At 37.1% G+C, this 21,541-nt stretch overlaps 1 protein-coding gene across 1 annotated transcript in view; it reads left to right on the top strand.

Annotated features, from left to right (window-relative positions):
• Positions 1–21,541, top strand: part of LOC122813896 (probable G-protein coupled receptor 141) — a 233,689-nt gene that overhangs the window by 123,896 nt on the left and 88,252 nt on the right. The window lies entirely within an intron of this gene.

Consider the following 21,541-nt stretch of genomic DNA (forward strand, 5'->3'; position numbering starts at 1 on the left):
GATATCTTTAATGTGGAATTATTCATATGACTTTTACTTCCGCAGAGATTATGTATATTGACTGATATTGATGGGTTGTAATGACAGAAGTTTACGTGGCATTTTATGGTTGAAATGTTCTGAATAGGGCAGTTTGTCATTATTGGTCATATGATTTATTTCATTGTTTACTGGAAAAATGTTCAAAACTATAAATTTAAAACACACTCTAACAAGTGGTGCTGTATTATACAATGGATATAACTCAGTTATATATTATAATTAATACAATCAGGAAGATGAATGAAAGAACTTTTGTATGGTCTTTTGCATGGCCCTAAAAATGTATGCAAAGGACTTATGGTTTGAAAACAGCCCAAAGGTAAACTTAACCTGCCACTGGCCACAAGCATTTTCTTTGAATGTGACTTTCAATGCTGTTTCAGTGAATGTGAGTTTCAATGGTAGAGAAGCTTTAATGCTAAGTCTGTTTTCATTGCAAGACTATTGCTTTGTTTAGCAAATGTCTAACAATGTTTGTGCTATAAAATTTGAAATAAAAGTAAATTAAATCCAAATATCTGTAATCATTGTAGAAGTAAACTTAAAATAGTATGCACACTGAGAGTTTTGAACAGTGTTTATGGCAACTGGGGAGAAATAGCCAACTAATGGGACAATGGAATGGCTGCGTGTGGGAGGATGCATGGGGGGTTTAGGTTTGCACTCCCCCTGCAAAAAATCCTGTGGGCTCCCCTGCTAAATAGCTGTTAGAAAAGGTATCTTTCCAGTAAATCTTTGAACCAAATCTGTTGTTTGTTTATCTTTAAATAAAGTTACCTCTAAATAATCAATACTTGTATCTGACTCAATACTAGTAAATTTAAAAAAACAACAGGAGTTGTTCAGATAGTCCAAAAACTTCTCTGTTTTACATGGAGATTTCCATAAAACAAAAATATCATCAAGGTATCTAAAATACATTATCCAATCCTTAGGGAATTCAGAATTGAGCATGTATCTTTTCCCATGTGTATAAAACTAGGTTGGAATACATGGGAGCGAAACTCGCACCCATTGCCACCCCTTTTATTTGTTTAAAAAATTCTCCTTCAAATGCAAAATAGTTATTATTTAAAATAAATTCCATAATGGCCATCACAAAGTTCACCATGGTGGCACTTAATGGTGTTAATTCCCTTAAAGCCTCATAGAACAGGTTCAAAACATCTTGGTGAGGAATAGATGTAAATAGAGCTTTAATATCAATTGTGGAAAAACTACACTTGTCATTATACCAATTAGCTTTGATTTTCATTAAGAAGTCCCTAGAATCTTTCAACATGTAGTCAACAGGCCTAATAGGATCCTTTAACAGCCTGTTCACAAAAACACCCAGTGAGTAGGTGGAGCTATTATGTGCTGCTATAATAACTCTAAAAGGAGGGTGGTGAATATCCTCATGGACTTTTGGAACTCCAAAGACTACCAGAATGGTAGGGTGCTCAGACTTCAAAATACTCAAATGAATTTTCATTAATCATCCCCTGGAAAAGAGACTCTTCCAAAAATAACTGTATTTTTTTATGCTTAAGAAAAACTTCATTTCTAGATGTTGACCAGTATCTATCAGTATCATACAAAATCTCAAAAAGTTGGTTGTTATAGTCCATTTTATCAAACAAAACTTTCTCATTAGCATATAGAAGAATTAGAGATGATCTAATTCATTGCTATGATATTGATCTGCATTCAGTTTTACACTACTATTTCAGTCTATTGTCTGTTAAAATGGTACAGTGGTTAAAATAGTGTAGTTGTTGTATCTTTCGGCTTTTCCCGGTTAGGGGTCACCACAGCGGAACTCCGGTCCGCTAATGATTGGCAGTAGAGTTTTACGTACCGAGTTGCCAACCTTCAACGAAGGTATGCCCATTCATGCATGTCTCCCCACAGAAGACACTTTAGCTAAGAATCTAACAGGACAACGTCTTATTGTGAGGCGACAACGCTACAGCAGCACCCCCAGTATGTCAGTAATATATGATTCACTGTAAAGAGGGAGCAGTACTATAGAAGGGTGACTGACAAAAGCAGAATAAAATTCCCTCAGTAAGGGAAGTAATCATTATAAAAACTATTCAGTAAGTATACGGAAAAAAGTGTGCTGCATTTGTTCTTATTTGATGAGGTTTGTTGGAAAGAAATTTCGTCCTTTGCCTGTTGACATAGAAATTAAATTAAACCAATATTGTTAGAAATACCTTGCTTAAACCACTCTGTTTATAGTAACTGTAGAGCAAAACAGCAGCAGAAAACACAAAGTTACTACAGAAAAACGAGAATAAAAATACCTTAAACGTTCCTAGAATACTGCCGTTTGAAGTATTGCCAGTTATTTTGTCAGAATTTTAATTAAATGCATTGTCAATGCAGGATTCTGTTGCAACAATAAATAAATAAAAATGTGAGCAGTTGATGATGTACCAGCAATAGCTAAAACAAATGTCTGAAAGCATTGCTAGTCAGTGTTAACGTTTCTGAATGTCTAAAGTTTCTATGTAACACAGAAATGCTGTACTGAATATTGAATGAGAGGCAAGGAGTGCACTGACTGCTTGTGGCAGAAAGCAAGTCCATGAATGAAGCACAGAAAAATGCTGCCAGGTAGTTATGTGGCAAAATGCCATTAGCTGCAGGTTACACTGTGAGCAGTTTCCAAAAGTAAAAGGCTGAAATAAAGTTCAGTTCAGCATCAGCAACTCTGAACAGTTTACTAAACAGTCTCCCTACCTCTCTACTGTGCCCCCCCCCCCCAGGGGTGCCGGGGCTGCAGTGTTTAAAAGTATTCTCTTCTATGTTCTAGACAATACAGCCCAGTAAATAAGTAACTAAACTGTTTCTGTATGGTGTAAATACATATATGTCGCATGATATATAGGTTCATAGGTTAGGTACTAGACAATAAGTCTGCAGACCATAACAACCTGAGCCAAAATCCCCATTTCAAAAGTACACACCAGCCACAACAAAAACCAGGGTGGTGAATTTGAGTTTGACTATCTAGTTATCTAAATTTACCTTGAAGGTAACAAGGGTGCTACTCTGACATGCAGTGGAAATTTTATTCCAGAATTGAAGGAATATGTTGGGATATGACTCCATCTGTTATTTATCTGTTGATGAAGGTTTAGTTCCTTTAACCAGGTACTTGAAATACCATTCATTCTGTGAAAGAATAGGACGCCAAAGTGGGTTAGAACTTTCATGGCTCAGAAAGTAGACATCAACCTCCATGGAGGAGTCTATAAGAGATTGAATACATAGAGATTGTTGCCAGTCTGATTTTTTTTAAACCCACTGATTTTTTTTTTAGTTATGAATATTTGAAGTCTCACAAGTTTACTCATACATTTAGAAAACTGCATGCCAAAAGCTGAGTAATATTTAATAATGGGTCTGATGACTGTTACACTTCATAATCTCGAATTACTAAAATCCTGAATTTCAGTAATTCGAGACCATGAAGCCAAAAACCAGAATGCCGAAAGTGCATAACAGTGAATTTGAGTATCTCGAATCCACGCTTACGCATTTCCGGTGCATCATATGTAGTGTTATGGTGCCTGAAATTGCAGGTGAGTGAGTGTTTGTGTGTGTTTTTGTACATTGTATGTGTGGGTAAGGGTAGGGAGGTGTAAGTGTGAGTGTTGGATTTGTTGGTGTTTGTGTATGTGTGATGTATATTTATGTGCAAGTGAGTGGAGAATGGCATGGTGTGAGTTTTTTTTTTTTTTGTATGTTATGTGCAACCTCGGAGTGGTATATATTTAAGTAGGGGGCTGTGGGGGGTGCAAGGGGGCTTGCCCCCATGTTTATCTGTAGTTTAGGGTTGTGTGGTTTGTGTGCTGTGGGTGGAATTGTGTTTGTGTTATGTGGTGTATGGTGTATGTATGTTTGTTTTTGTGTGATTCGGGATTGTGGGTTTCGGTTTTGTGAATGGTTCGACTTTATAGTCTCGGGTTACTGAAATTCGGGATTTCAGTAATTTGAGATTATGAAGTGAAACCCTGATGACACATTACTAAAGAGGAAATAAGAGTTCTTAGAATGTAGTGGAGATGCCTTTGGAGAGTAGATGAGCAACAAATACTGGATGACTTGCCATCACCTGCCATAGCTGTATAGCTGTCAGAACTAACACAATATGTCCTCTTGTATAAAGCACAAAATTGGCCTGGCTTCCCATATTTCACTTCGGACTCTGCTAATGTCAGTGTTTTAGTCAATTATGCACCCCAGACATCTTTCAAATTATGCAGTCCAAACTGCCATTTTGCTTTTAACACAGCTAAATCCAGATTTTCCTTACCTGACCAAATCTCCATATATTCACAAACTAACCTAAGCTCCTTAGTTACAAGATTCTGTTACAACAGGTCTGGCTGCTTAATCATTACTTCTGTCTTGCAAATTTCCCCCATCTGCTACTTTATATGTCCCATAGCATCTTAGTTTGGTAGAAGACTGCCTTCCTCATCCTCTTCATTCAATACCAAATGTTTAAGAAACATATCAAACAAGCCCATCAAATTCCAAAGTTTGGCTTTTATTGTTACAAGATTCTTTGTAAGCACCTTAAAATGCTTTGTTGATATTAAATTTCCTACCACTGTTTACTGGCATTTGGTACCTAAAGTGCCAAACAGCATTTTCACCCAACTAGTGAATGTTTTTTTGGCCCTCTGCTTTAATTTCTAAAATATGTAATACTTGTGCTTTTCCTTGCATTTATGCCACTAATTGTAGCCTGTGAACTTTAACCTCAGTGGCATCAGCATACATAAAATGTGATGTGCATCTATTGGTTTTAATGAATGTACTACCGTGCATATGCAGAGATGTTTATGGATGTATCTCACACTATGTCTAAGGTGACTTATCTGAGCAGTTCACTAAATTTACCTATATTCATTGAGACTGTGCTTTAATAATACAAATTTTACAAAATAGTTTATTGAAAAAATTACCCAAATAAATAAGGAATGACACAGACAAAAATACCTTGTGGTACTTAACTTTTCAGATGCTGCAGTGTAGCTAAGAATATCACCATAGCACTAACTCCTAGTCTTGAGACTCATTTAGATCCTCTTGCTATATGAAGTGGAACTTCCAAGACTATTCCCCTCTGCTTCACAGGTAACATAGTTTTTCTTATTAGGGCCAACATTCAATATATCTTCTCTCTCCCATAACAAATTTCAAGTAACAATACGTACCTCTCAACCTCTTGACACATGAATTCTGGACAAAGCCAAAATAATTGTGGGGCAAAAGTCCAAACTCAGGGACAGATTTTAAATATTGTTCTTATAAACTTAAAATGCTGCTACAATAATAGTTTTGCATTAGTAAATATTTTCTAGGGATATAAAGTCATAAACTCAAATGTCTGTCATTATTTAGTGACCTCAATCCTCAATGATTTACTGGAAAACCACAAATTATATGAAGAACAGACCAAAAATATGAGGCAAAGATCCATGCATTCTGCAAAATCTTGGAGAGCTGAAAGACGTGCAATAGCTTTGCACATATTTAGACCAAAATCCACACCAAATAAAACTACTTTCATTTCTTTTTTGTAATATTTTTCAGCATGGCCTAATTGTCTAATTGGTTAGTTTGTCTAATTGGATAAATGCCCATAGCAAGCCTGGAATTAGCACAAAAAATATATCTACCCACAGTAGATCCCCCCCCTCTCTCTCTCTCCCCCCCCCAATCAATCTGACTTTCAACCCTGACAGTCAAAGCAAAACAAGTAAACAAGTAGACCAGTTGAGTTGCAGAGAAGGAGCACTAATGACGGCCAGTAGGAGGCAGTGGAAAGTAAGAAAAATAAATAAATAAAGGAAACCAACAATATTTCATTTAAATCCTCCTTTTTCATCTTGATAAACATTTTCAAAATATTTTTAAATGTCACTGTGATAGCTTCAATATATTTAACACCTCATTTACTTCCTGAAATCCAAATACATTTTTTACTTCCTGAAATCCAAAATACATTTTATTTAATTCAATCTGGCTTAAAATGTTTAACCTAGTTGTTAACCTATGCAAAGCCTTTGGAGTTGTGAAATTTAATGTAGTCTCACGTCTTTTAGAGGTATTGCAATTTTTAGAATATTAATTGATATTTTTTCATTTAAAGCATTAACTACTTAAGAGTGGGTGACAAGATAACAGCATTACTGCACTGTACTACTATTGCAGGTGTTTGGTTGTCTCAGTTTTATTATGTCTTTTTTACATTAAATAAGTATAAACTGATTTTTAAAATTAAAAAAAAATCTTATTAAACACATTTGCATCAAAATTATATGGCTAATACAGTAAATGTATTAACTAAATACATTCTTTATAATGGGAAATTTAACCTGGTAGTGAGAGATTGTGCTTTTTATTAGCATGACTTCTCACCTCTCCCCAAAGAAAATATTAATACTATATCAGTAGCCAACCCGCATACTATTACTATGCATTCTAAGCACCTGTGACCAGCTGCTCTTAGCAACCAACTATAGTACTTTCTTAGCAATAACTAGTTACATGGCTAAAGGCTACCAGGAAATACAGATATCCAGATCTTCTGGGACAGTTGTCTCTTAAAGCTATATTTTTTATTTAGTGGGAAACCAGATAGATTTGTAGACAGTGGCAACAGTAGACACTGCTCACAGAAGAGTACTTTTTTTAATTATTTAATTTTAACACAATCAACCTGTAAGTGGAGACCACATTGCCTTTCACTTTCTTAGCAAATCATACGTTCACAGGTTTATACTAGGCTGATGACCCAGTGGATGATTTGTAGCCTAGGCAATGATCCTATCCATTTACCAAAACATGAATTATTACCAGACCCTGACCTTGTTTCAGCTCCTTTCTATAAGGGCTAGAGGGACTACATCAGGTGTATACCAATGATTGCCATCACACATCTGGAATTTGCATAGACAGTGGCTATCTGGTTTTGGGGGTTGGTTTTCTATGAAATGAAAGGACAGTTATATGATTCATGCAATATGATCTTTGGTATGGCTAGTTACAGGGTAGTGGATGGGTATACATGCCCAAGAGCAATAGATTGAAATAAGTTTCTGTGGACATTGTTCTTTCACTTTCTCCACAATCAGACTTCAGAGTTGTACATAAAGGTAGCTGTCTTTTGGGGCTGAGGGTGAGGATGCATGATGTATATTAAAGCACTGTCAAATGAAAATATGATCTGCTGGGGTGCAGAGCATGTGCTTAATAGTAGCAATTTTAAGTATGTTACTGTGGCCATTATGTTTTTATCTTTTCCTATCAAAGAGAAATCAGAAGTATATAGATTGTGGGTATCATTTTGAGGTGTCGGGTGATGTATGAAAACAAAGGGCAATTATATGAAGACTTCTGAATGATTAATGTTATGTATTTTTCAGGAGTAGTATCTGTCAAAGAACAATGCAGCCATTTTAACAATGTCATGACTTCATAGTCAAAGATGGTCTAGATCTACCCTTTTGGAAGGGACATGTTCCACTGGGACAGTACATGTAAGTTTTGTACATAAGTGTCTTTCTAGAAGTCCCTGAATATTTTTTGTAAATTGCATTAAGGACGTGACAAATGGCCACTTATATACAGCTAACACATCCAGAATTCCAAAGGTTTTTGCTGTTGCAGTCTGACAATATTCCTAGTTTTCATCTTGAGCCTATGGGACCACTATTCACAACACAAGGTAAATTAATGTCCAGAATATATGTGCAGTAAGTTCTCATTAGACCATAAGAAAAATCACTTTTATTTCATAATCTAAGTTAGCATTTCTTTTACTTTATACAATGTGAAAACTACATTCTATATATTTACAAAGCCAGTTTGTGCCTCATACATTAGGATGGAGACACTGGAGATAGAATGGCAGTTTTAAATGTGTCTTGGACCAAAGCATCTTATAAAACATTCCCTGAAACTTTTATTTTGAATTACCTTCAGAGAACTGACATATTTTTACTTAAATCCATATAGTAATTTGAGCATTTTGGTTGACTTTTTGTTGTCACATTCTAGCACTATAACAAGTTTTCAGATGTAGACTACTTGACCTCTGAAAAAATGCTGGATAAAAGTATTGAGAATATAAATGTACTGAGTTCTCGTTATATTAAAAGCAAAAAAAGTATAATGTATTTCACCAAAAATGTCTTTGCATTTGTAAAATGTCATGACAGTGATGCCATGCTTTCATCGGCTAAGTTGGTTGTCATAAATTCAACATTTAGCTGCAGTAAAACTCATGAGGGTGGAATAGCAGACTTATCAGTGTTTTGTACCTGACTGATCTATTATTACTACTTTAAAGTTTCATAATGAAATCTGAGAGGGAGACTAAGAAATTGTCTTTCATATGAAGGTACCAGAAGCTTTTGTTCAGATGCATTTACAGCCACCGTGTGATTATTCTTGGTTTCCATTGTTGCTGCTGTTATGAACCTCTCTTTAATATTCTAAGTACAAAAGTACCTAAAATGCCTCTAACAGGTTATTACATCAGAAATAAAAATCCTCTATACTTTTCAATTTTTTTTTTCAATTCCAACATGCCATAGCTAATGTGCCAGATTTGAACAACTGATGTGCAGAGTCAAATATATCATAGTACTGAGCAGAAGCCACTAAGGATAGAATGGCAGCCTTATATGTTTTGTAACTGATTACCCCTTTATTGCTTCCTAAATGTTTCTGGCACTGAAATATTACCTTTTACATAGACACACCACATCACTAAATGTAGAGGTGCTCACTGTCACAGTGTAAAATTTTGTAGTACACCCATTTTATATTAGGAGTGCTATTTTGACCATTTTAGTAGTATGAAGAATACACCAATACCATGGAATACTTCTCTACTGACATTTCATCAGACCTGGAGTAAAAAGCCTATACAATTTACTAGGCAAAAAGCATTTTCAGTTGTTAACATGAAGTGGTAACAATGCCAGGCCTTTCAAGCAGATAAAGTTGTGTGTGCCAAATACAGAGGATTGCTGCAATGGAATCTCTGGTGGTAAAATTACAGCCTATGTATGTTTTATAGATTAACACACTGTTATCACTTGAAAGTTTCATAATGAAGTATCAAAAGGCAGCAAAGATATAGCTATTCAGATACATGCATCAGTGGCTTCAGTTTATTTGCATTTACTGCCATATTGTGGGTGTTCAGCTGAACTTTATTTCAGTTCACTCTACAGAAGTATCCTTGGACCATAAGTAAAATCCCTAGGAGTTGCATCATGGCAGCAGCAGTGTAAATAGCTAAAAACAATAAACCACTGTAGATTAACAAGAATTGCTAGATGAAGAGTCTATGATGCCCAGAAAGGTGACATGGAAAATAAAAAGTGAAGTAAAAAAAGAAAGATAAAATGTGAAAACTCAGAGGAAGACTGAAAACAGTGTTTTGGAGCTGAGAAAAGCAGATGGTAATGGTTGACAGAATGAGAAAACACTTCAGTCACCCTAGACAGAAATGTTGACTAAAGGCATTCTGAGAATTTCAAGATAAGTGGATCCCTAATGAAATATACAGCAGCAAATAACAGGACACTTCAGGACATAGAAGATGTTTTAATCAGTCATTTAGGGGAAATAATACATATGCAAACTGGTGAAAAAGAGATAAAAAATGGTGGAAGAGCAATTAAAATGTTAACAAATAGCACCAAAAATAGTCAAGTTCAGGGATAGGTCACATAGAGACAACCTGAGGTTTACAGCAGTATAAGAACAAACTGAAAGGAAGAATTGAAAAACTTTATGAGAAAATGCCTCAGTACATGGACTGGTTATTTATTGATGATATTAAATGGAGAGTAAATATTACCAATATAAGACTGAAAAAGCAGCCAAGATCTATACTGATTAAACTGCAGACATATCAGCTAAAGGAAGAAATTATTTATATATTGTGGATGAAGAGCACCATCTTAAAGACTGGAGATACAAGGGTTTATGTATATAATGGCTTTTTGTTACAAATACAAATTAACAGAAATGATTTTCTTCCTTCCCTGGAGCTCTGTAGAAAAAATAAACCATGTCAAATTACTATATCCTGCTTTATTTTGAGTCCTCTGTTCACTTGGATTAAAAACGTATATAGATCCTTGACAAGCAAAAAATAAACTGGAAAACAGAAAAGAGCATCTAGAAGCAGAAGAAGATGATAAGAGTACAAGCAATCAGTCAACAGGTAAAAAAAGTCAGTGATGGACACTTCGAGTGAGTCATTTCATGAAAATCTTTTCCTGTTTTTGAATAAAAGTAAAAACCCTATTTATTTCACCAGAAAGTATTTTTTTCAATTGTAATATACCACAGCTGCTATACAAGCAGCTAAAGTTGCATGGCAAAATTTAGAGTGTGGTGTAGTGTAAAAGTCTGTGAATTGAATTAGAGTATTAGGTTTATTTTATAGGAAAATATATTGTTATTACCTTAAATTTTAATAATGAAACCTCGAGGAGGCACAGATATATAGTCTTTCAAAGACAGACTAGATTCTTTTGTCCACATTAATTTTCCTTCAACATCATAACATTTTATATTCAGCCTTCATTGTATGAGCTGTGCTGAACTCAATACACTGAATATAATAGTGACCTGAAAATGCTTCTTTGTTGAGTTGGCATTTCACTAGAAGTAAAAAATCATGTTGATTTAGCCTAAATATAGATTTTTCCCGATTGATTTATGACCCCTCCCCTATTTATTCTTACCTACAGTAAAGTACATTACAAGAAGGTAAAGCATATTTATGAATGAAGTTGCATATTGATATAACCACCAGCTAAGTGCATTTTAGCTGAAGTTCATGATATATTATTCTGAAAAAAAAAATATTGTAATACTTGATATAGCTACAGAAAAATGGTTGTTTATTGCTACATATAAACAAGTAGACTTATATAGCCATTTTGGTGCTCTAATTTTACAATTCCTTGTATATTTTTCAACTTTTAAGCTAACAAACTAAGTTTATATAAGTCATATCACCAGTATATTCTTAGAAAGTGAGATCTAATCCTTTATTACAGCTTCTATATTGTACTAAAATATGCATATGTTGAATGCTCTGACAGACATGCACATATATGAGATGTTGTCTACTTTCCTAAAAGCTATTAGTTTGTGTAAGACAAAAAAAGAAAATAAAGGAAAGAAATTAGGGTTTCTGGGAGAACTTCTACTGAAATTTTCATAAAAATATATTTGAAGCAGTACAGTGGTATCGTCATTTGAAGTTATGGTGAAATTCAAATCAGAATGGCCTTTGTAAATTGGCAAGTACAACTTTTACAAAACAATCAGCTATGAAGATGTACAGCTTTCAGTTATCTTTTTTAAACACCTTTATTGACTTATCGCTTGTAGCAAAATTACATTTATATAAAAGTAATCAAACCATATTAAAATGTTCACATTTACGAACATTATAGAATATATAGTAGCATATGCAATCTATAATCAAAGTAATATTACATAAATTATTACATTTCCACCTTCTCTTAAACTTCATTCCTCCTCCAAAACATTTTCAGCACTTATTGTTCCCACAATTTCCATTTTCCCTATGTAATTTACTCCTACCCTTTTCTAAAGATCCCACTTCCTGTTCTTTTATCTCTGTTGCAATATTCACTACTTCAAGTATAGTCAGTTTAGATTTTGATTTCCATTTTCTAGTAATTGCTTTTTTTTGCAGCCACCAGAATTAAATGTAACAAGGTCTTACTGTGTCTAGGCAATTCAGAACCTATATCCAGTTAAAAAAAAATTCTTAGTTATCCTCATTTGCTCACCCAGTACTCCTGATATGGTGCTCTGCAGGGAAGTTTTAAAGTCTGTCAACTCATTACACTCCCAAAACATATGTTTCCAGTTACCTCTTTCTTCCCCTTCACACCACCAAAATTTGACACATACAGAAGAAAAAGTTCTTTGGAGCCTGCTTGGGATATAAAAATGTCTCTGCAAACACTTCCAGGCAAAAATTCTAAATCTTCTAGACACTGTTCCTTATTTAGGGGCTATACATATGTCCTCCCATTGTTTCTTTGTGAATTCCATATCTAATCTCTCTCTTCCCAATCTTTTCTGACCTCTTCTGATTGGTTCTTAGAGTTATCATGCAATAGTTTATAGGATATATTAATTATTCCTTTTTAATAGCAGTGTTTGTTCTAGATTCAATCAAAAGCTCAACCAGTGCAGGTCTTTCATTTAGGATTCTTATATCCCTTTTCTTTGCTTATATTCTGATATCAATCCCTGACAGGGAAGGCAGTCACAAGCCTGCAATCCAAATGTCTTCTTGGCCTCTTCCCATTCTACTACCCTTCCTTCTCTAATTATTTGTTCCCAATACCTTGGTTCCTTCACCAGCTTCCTCCAATAAATTCCAGACCCTTCTTGTCTATTCTCTGCACCCATAATTACAAGTCATCCCTATTTACAGAATCTCCATTCGCCATTCCCACATCGGCAATTCTTAGTATACGTTCTGCTGCTTAATTGATATAATATTTTATATGACTGTTGTTATTCTCCTTAAGGATTTGTATCCAAAATTGTGTTAATTAATTATTTCTAGAATTACCCCCTTGCTTCATCATCATCCCTTTCCACTTTGAATTGTAGCTTTCTGCTTGTCTTACGTATAAGAGTCTTAACTATGTAGTTCTGAAATATCCCTTCAGATCCGGTAATCCTAAACCTCCTTGTTCAGTTGAGGGAATAAACTTAGTACACTTGACTCTGAAAGGTGCTTGGTGTGACATCTGGACAGAGGAAGGAGGACAAGGAGACCTGGTGGTGGAATGAGATAGTACAGGAGATTATACAGAGGAAGAGGCTGGCGAAGAAGAAGTGGGATTGTCAGAGAGATGAAGAAAGTAGACAGGAGTATAAGGAGATGAGGAGTATGGCAAAGAGGGAGGTGGCAAAGGCTAAGGATAAGGCATATGGAGATTAGTATTTCATTACTATTTCATATCCTTTAACTAGCAGATGATTGCAGTGCGATGTTTACTCTTTTCTCTATGTGAGAAATTAATACTACTAGGCAAATGTCTTGCACCTTATATTGTTATTATACTCTATATGTCATTACCTGTCAGACTGTGTCTTTGTTATAAATACTCTGTTTTTTTTCCCTCTGAAATGCTAGATTATACTCTTATATTATGTGAAATGTTGCTTGTCTGAATACATGGAGCCTTCCTTGTGATATTATACTCTGACATATAGGTCATTTCTCCTGTTGAACTGTGTCTTTACTATAATTATACTGTTTCTTTTTCATCTGATATACCAGATTGTACTCTTATATTATGTAAATCTCATATGTCTGAATATATGGAGCTTTTCTCCCTGGGCCGCCGCTGAAAATGGGCATATACCCAGTCGGACTTTCCCGGTCAACAAATGTAAAATAAATAAATAAAATAAATAATAAAAGGTGGACACTAAAGAGGGAGAAAAGGACCTGTACCGATTGGCTAGACAGAGGGACCAAGCTGAGAAAGATGTGCAGCAGGTAAGGGTGATAAAGGATAGTGTGGGAAACATACTCACAAGCGAGGAGAGTGTGTTGAGCAGATGGAAAGAGTACTTTGAGAGGCTGATGAATGAAGAGAATGAGAGAGAGAGAGAAGGTTGGATGATATGGGGATAGTGAATCATGAAGTGGAACAGATTAGCAAGGAGGAAGCATGGACAGCTATGAAGGGGATGAAGAATGGAAAGGCTGTTAGTCCAGATGACATACCAGTGGAAGCATGGAGGTGCTTAGGAAAAATGGCAGTGGAGGTTTTAACCAGATTGTTTAATGAAATCTTGGAAAGTCAGAGGATGCGTGAGGAGTGGAGAAAAAGTGTTTTGGTACCTATTTTTAAGAATAACGGTGATGTGCAGAACTGTAGTAACTACAGAAGGATAAAACTGATCAGTCACAGCTTGAAGTTATGGGAAAGAGTAGTGGAAGCTAGGTTAAGAAAGGAGGTAATGATTAGTGATCAGCAGTATGGTTTCATGCTGGGAAAAAGCACTACAGATGCAAAATTTGCTCTGAGAGTGTTGATGGAGAAATATAAAGAAGGTCAGAAGGAGTTGCATTGTGTCTTTGTGGACTGGGAGAAAGCATATGATAGGGTGCCTAGAGAGGAATTGTGGTATTGTATGAGGAAGTCAGGAGTGGCAGAGAAGTATGTAAGAGTGGTACAGGATATGTACGAGGGTAGTGTGGCAGTGGTGAAGTCTGCAGTGGGAGTGACAGATGCATTTAAGGTGCAGGTGGGATTACATCAAGGATCAGCTCTGAGCCCTTTCTTATTTGCAGTGGTAATGGACAGGTTGATAGATGAGATCAGACAGGAGACCCCATGGGCTATGATGTTTGCAGATGACATTGTGATCTGTAGTGAAAGTAGGGACCAGGTTGAGGGGACGCTGGAGAGGTAGATATAGGCTCTAGAGAGAAGAGGAATGAAGGTCAGCAGGACTAAGACAGAATATGTGTGTGTAAATGAGAGGGAGGATAGAGGAATGGTGAGGATACAGGGAGTAGAGTTGGTGAAGGTGGATGAGTTTAAGTACTTGGGATCAACAGTTCAGAGTAATAATGAGTGTGGAAGAGAGATGAAGAAGAGAGTACAGGCATGGTGGAGTGGGTGGAGAAGAGTATCAGGAGTGATTTGTGACAGACGAGTACCAGTAAGAGTGAAAGGGAAGGTCTACAAGAGGGTAGTGAGACCAGCTATGTTATATGGGTTGGAGACGGTGGCATTGACAAAAAGGCAGGAGTCAGAGCTGGAAGTGGCAAAGTTAAAGATGTTAAGATTTGCACTGGGTGTGACAAGGATGGACAGGATTAGGAATCAGTATATTAGAGGGTCAGTTCAGTTCAGGTTGGATGGCTTGGAGACAAAGTCAGAGAGGCAAGATTGCATTGGTTTGGACATGTTCTGAGGAGGGATGCTGGGTATATTGAGAAAATGATGCTAAGGATGGTGCTGCCAGGTAAGAGGAAAAGAGTAAGGCCTAAGATAAGGTTTATGGATGTGATGAGAGAGGACATGCAGGTGGTTGATGTGATAGAGCAATATGCAGAGGACAGGTAGAAATGGAAACAGATGATCCGCTGTGGCGACCCCTAACAGGAACAGCTGAAAGAGAAGAAGAAGACTCTTGCCTTCATCCCCTCCCAAATAAAATATTTAAATTCTTTATTAATTACTGTCCACAGCATCTCCTATGGTTGATAAACATATGCCTGACCAGTGTATAAAACTAAAGGGACTAAAAACATGTTTACTGCTTTTATCTTGCTATCCATATCCATAGGCAAGACCTTCCAATTTATGTTTTTATATTTTTTTCCAAACACGTTTATTGAATTATCACTTGTGACATAGGTTCATAGGTTGGTTCTAGGCTATCAGCCCTAGGGCCTATACAAGCCTAGCCATAACAATTCCCTGGCTATTTCTTCCCACACTATTTACTTCCCTGGACCCCGTCTAGCAGGGAGACTGACGTGATCCCCGGGGTGAATTTCCTTTCTCCCATCCAATAGTCAAGGTTCCTTTTGAAGAAGGCCAAAGAGGCACTCTGCTTGACATGTATGGGCAATCTATTCCAGAGTCTGGGGAGTCTCTGGGTCAGGAACCTATCCCTCCCGCATGTTTTGTTTATTGTGATGACAAGGTTCAGATCCCTGGAGTGTGTGGCTCTGAGGGATTGGGATTTCTTTAAGTGCAGCATGTCCAACAGCTCTGGGTTTGACATGGCCTTGTATGTTAAGCAGAGATTGCCTCTGAGTAGACGATATGTGACAGAGTATAGCTGGAATTTTTTAAGGCGGTCAGCATAGGGCATCTGCTTTAGGCCTGTGATTCTTTTATTGAGGTATTTCTGCGGCCTTTCCAGTTGTTGCAGATGTCTTGAGAGGTACATACCAAACGGGACATTGTATTCTGTAATGGGTCTAATGAGGAATGAGTACAGTGGGACAATGACATCTTTTTTTCTGGATGAAAAGCCCTTAGTGATGAGGTGTGCCACACAGAAGGATTTCCTGACTGTTGTGGCAATGTGGTTATCGAAGGTGACACCACTGTCCACCTGTGTCCCTAAGTCTCTTATCACACTTTTGGTGTTTAGTGTACTGCCACCTATATGGTAATTCATGGGTACATGTTTTTTCCCCAAAGGGGATAACTATACATTTCTTGGCATTGAGCTTGAGCCCATGGCTCTGGCACCAAGCATTTGTTTCTGTAAGACCATTTTGTAGAGTATCCACATCATTTGGGGATTCAATAACGGCTACCAGTTTGCAGTCATCTGTGAACTTTGTTAGCCAGAGCCCCTTAGTATTGGCCTGTACTTCAGAGAAGTAGATGCCAAACAAGAGCGGTCCCAGGACTGAACCCTGAGGTACTCCACTTGTCACTTGTCTGGAGCTGGATTTGGAGTCAGCTACTTTTACAGTATGGGTTCTATCAGTAAGCCAGTTAGCAACCCATTGGGTGACGTAGGGATTAATGCCCAGCTTAGTAAGTTTATCTATGATTCCAGAGTGGGGGATGGTGTCAAAGGCCTTGGCAAGGTCTAGATAGGCTGTGTGAACCACCTTACCCTTGTTCATGGCTCTGAAGACTGATTCGAAGAAGTCAATCAGGTTCAGGAGACAAAATCAGCCCTTCACGAACCCAAACTGGGTGGGGTCCAGTGTGTGAAGGTTGCCAATATCTTTGCTTATAAGTTCCATGATAATACGCTTCATGGCCTTGCAAATAAGGCTCGTCAGACTGATGGGACGGTAGTTTCCGGGATCCAAGGTGGATCCCCCCTTGTGGAGTAGGATAACTGTAGCTCTGCGCCACTCAGTGGGCACAAAACCTGAGGTGAGGCTATGATTAAACATGACACTTAGGTGACGTGCTAGTTCATATTGTAGTTCATGTAGTACACAGCCCGGGATGTCATCTGGTCCCATGGATGCTGTATTCTTAGCTTTGGAGAGTGCATTTTATACCTGTGTGGCCGTTATTACCAGAATTTGGCAATATTCCGATATTGAGATGAGCCATTTAGGAGGTGAGAGGGGGGTGAAGTTGGCACTGAATCGATCTGCCAGGATATTGGCAATATCCTTGGGATCAGTATATTTAATGACATTCTGTTTTAGCTCAGAGCAGATCTGAGCATTGCCATTTAGATTCTTAACATAGTTATAGAATGCCTTGTGGTTGTCTTTGGAATCTTTGGCAATTTTATTTTCGTAACTAGCTTTGGAGGATTTTATGAGGGATCTCAGTTTCTTACTGAGGCTGGTAAGGGAGTTTTTTGCATCCTGGGATTTTCCACTTTTCTGCAACAGTTTCTTCCTTTTGTTGTAAAGTTTGTTTATGGCAGGGGACCACCAGATTGGCTTCCTTTTTTGGATGAGAGCATCTTGGTTCTATTTGGGATGGCACGATTCATGCATGAGTGGATGTGCTCGTACAGTGCCTTAGTGTAGGATTGAGCTTTCAGTTCCCGTCTGCATGGGTGTCATGAAGTTTGTCACTTCTGACTTGAGTAGCATGAAGTTGGCTTTGGAGAAGTTTTTTTTATGGAGGTTTCCTTACTGGGGGGTGGGGGTGGGATGTGAATGTTAAGGGTGATTAGCTTATGCTCAGACCTGACTAACAAGGGGGTGACCATAGGTGTGGAGCATCGATTTCCCATGTTGGTAATGACCAGGTCTAGGATATTGGAGCCCTTAGTGGGACTATGGATTAGTTGATCCAGGGTGTTCAAATTCATGAATTCCAAGAACCGTTGGGCAAAGGTGTTGGTACACGAGTGGTTTTCCCAGTTAATGGTAGGGTAGTTAAAATCACCCAGTATTAGGGTGTTTGGTTCTATCTTAATATTTTCCAGTATGTTTAGAAAGATGTAGTGAGAATCTTGGGGCATGGTGGGGGATCTGTAGCAAGCTACAATTTGGATTGCAGTCTTACCTAGTGTTAGTTGCACCTGGAGAATTTCAAATGCATTGTGTTGGGCAACTAGCCTAGTGGTGTGAATATCCTTGGTGAATATTGACACTCCTCCACCTTTAGTGTTTCGGTCCTGGTTTGGTGGCCGAAAAGTGTGGTAAGAGTTGTAGCCTGGTATTGCAGGGGTGCTCTCTGGAGCCTTGAACCAGGTCTCAGTTACTGCACAGATATCGATGTTCTCCATTTTTAAGAGTGCCTCGAGAGAGTGCATTTTGAGGTTTAGACTTCTAGCAGTGAGTAGCATTACCTTCAGATTTTGCATGTTTGTACCTGTTACGGTGGTGGTTTTGTCCTTCGAACCTTGCCTAAAAAAGGCACTATAGGGGTGGCAAGAGCCTTAGCCAGTAACCTGAATCCCAGGGGCGACAGGTGCAGACCATCTCTGGCAAAACATCGTGGTCTGTCGATCATGTTGTCCCAGGCAGACAGATACTGGATCCCCTTTGAATGACACCAGAAGCTTATCCAATTGTTGAAATCAATTATTTTGTCCTTATATTGTGGTATCATTCTGGGCAAAGGCAGGATGCTACTTAGGGCTAGGGTAATACCTGCCTGGGCCACATGATCCAAGAGCTCTTCCATGTCTCTTTTCATGTAGTCCAGGGAGGTACGTCTCAAGTCATTCACTCCAACATGGACAATGACAGAATCATATTTGTACTTGTTGTGGAGTGACTTGAGTGCATGCGTTATGTGGCGGATCCTGGCACCCGACAGGCAGCTGACTGTAATGTTCTCCTTGTTCAGCCTTGTGAGTGGGACATCAGTGTGCCGGACTATAGAGTCACCTATGACTAAAGTGTTAGGTACGTTGTCTTGCCTTAGGGGCTGTTGCTGGGTGGCACACTGGTGTTGTGAGCTATGTGACACTTTGGTTGTGATTGGTGTTTATTTGCATTTCAGCTTCAGAGGTCCTTGTTGCTTGGGCAGGTTACAGTTAAGGGCCTCTGCATATGTGGATTTAGTGTTGCAAATTTACATAGGCAAATTTACATACGTATAAAAGTAATCACACTATAATTAACAAACATTTTACTTCATATATATTGCTATATGTAATATAACTTAAACAACATTACATACATTTGTCATTTCCTGCCTTCTTTCTTTTTTTTTAAACAAGAAACCATCTTTAGTAAAATATCACTTGCAACAAAATCATATGGCAATCATATGTTTATACAAATGAAAATAAACCGCACCAACACAATCCTAGTTGCAAGCATTTTACATCACAATCCATTCTGACACACTCCCATTTGCAAACATTATACATCACTTATAATCTACCCAAACTTTTCCATGCATACAGCTTTTTACATAGCTCATTTAAGTCCTGCCGCCTTTTAAACCTCATTCCTCCCTTGTATGTATTGTTCCCACAATTTCCATTTTTTCCTATGTAGTTTGCTCCTACCCTTTTCTAAAGATCTCAATTTCAGTTGTTTTATCTGTGTTTCTATATTCACTACTTCTGGTATAGTTGGTTTAGATTTTGATTTCCATTTTCTAGTAATTGCTTTTTGGCAGCCACTATCCTTTGTTTAGTATCTTGTCTCATATCTTAAGCTGCCATAACCAAATCCTTTTTCATCCATACTCCTAAATACCTCATTGTATCCTGTCCACATAAATATGGGTATTGCTGGACCATTTCATGTATGTATACATAATTTATAGCTACAGCCTTTGTTTTATCTTCATTCATTTTATATCATGAAAAAACAGAACTGTCTCAGAATATTCCACAACACTGGGATGCCCTTTTCTTATTCCAACATGTACAAAATAATATCATCTACAAATAATGCCAACTTTTCTTAAACACTGTACCAATTATATCCTTGAATTTCTAAATCCCTTATTTTCTTTGCCAGTAGTTCTGAATATGATGCAAATAACAAAGGAGAAAGAGGATACCCCTGTCTGGTTCCTCTGTTCAGATCACAACTTATCAGAGAGGAACACTTCCACTTTGACTTTTGCCTCCAATCCCTCATATATCCGTCCAATAAACCTTATTATTGTATCAAGAAATGCAAATGCTTTCATTGCCCTACTGATACACTCCTAACTTACTCTGTCAAATCCTTTCTGCTTTCAAGACCCACCAATAACAGCAGTATTTTCTTACATTCTGCTTCCCTCTTGATTGTAATTGTTCTGTTAATGTTGTCAAATGTTTGCCTCCCCTCCACAAAACTACATTGATCCATATCTATCAATTTTGGCATCATCTTTGCCATTCTTTCAGCCATTATAGACAGAAACACTTTATAATCAGTTTAGAATTGAAATGGGCCTATATGAAGCTGGGTCAGATGAATCATTACCATATTTTGGTATTAGAGCCACCACAGCTTTTTTCTAGGATGCCAGTGCCTCCCCTCCTTTTAAAATACTGTTAAACCAAACCTTCCAGACTTTTATTAATTTCTTTCCGCCTAACTTCCAAACGTCCACCAAAATACTATCTTTTTCTAGAGACCTTCGTTTAGAAGGTTATACATCATCACTTTTATCTAATCTCCTGCTGTCTTAACTATTAGTTGTTAAGCCTCGTCTACTTCAGCTTTCATTTATCTTTAGAGTAAAATAAACAAAAGTTATTAAAACATGAATATATAATATTGATCTGATTTCAGATCTAAAAATAGTGTTTCGGAGAAAAAGTGCTCCTTTTATTTGGTCAATATGTTGAGACATAAAAATAATATTAAAGTAGATTGTTTTTACTAAAACTCAAAATGCAGCTGTTCCTTTGTTTCTGAAAACAGTAATGCAATCTAATGTTATTTAACAGGCAATCATGTCGGTAAATTTCCAAGAAAATTTCATGAATAAATGGTGAATCGTTTTCAAGATCCTGGCTTTAGAAACAGTATTCTGGGGAAAAGTTCTGAAAATGCTCAGCAATTAAGACATTAGCTAAATATAGAAAAACAGTTTCACCTTTGTGTACTTTTAATGCAAAATTTGCAACATACTTTAACCACGTTATTATGCCATTGTTTTATTTCATTACTGCACCAATTAGTAATCCTATCATACAAATACAGTTTAAGAGAATCTGAAAGTATAGTACCATTTTTCCATCGTTGTTAAATAAAGGATATTCATTTGTTACTTAGCTAATCTTTAAATTATTTGATTTTCATCATATGTGTGGGAACTCTGCTAATAGTCTATTTGTTTAACCATTACTTAAGTTCTTTGAATTTTATCATGTATTAGGGAATTTTTAAAGATTTTGGTAATCTTATTCTAAATAGCAATGAATCTAAATGTGACAGTACTGTGATCAGACAAGGGGCAAGAAATCACTTTAAAAGAATGACCCAGAAATTCATTAAAGTACCCAAAATGAGATGTATGTCTCATGCTAAAAA

The sequence above is a fragment of the Protopterus annectens genome, chromosome 10.part0 (assembly GCF_019279795.1).
Source record: "Protopterus annectens isolate FY-2018-M chromosome 10.part0, PAN1.0, whole genome shotgun sequence".
Lineage (NCBI taxonomy): Eukaryota > Metazoa > Chordata > Ceratodontiformes > Protopteridae > Protopterus > Protopterus annectens.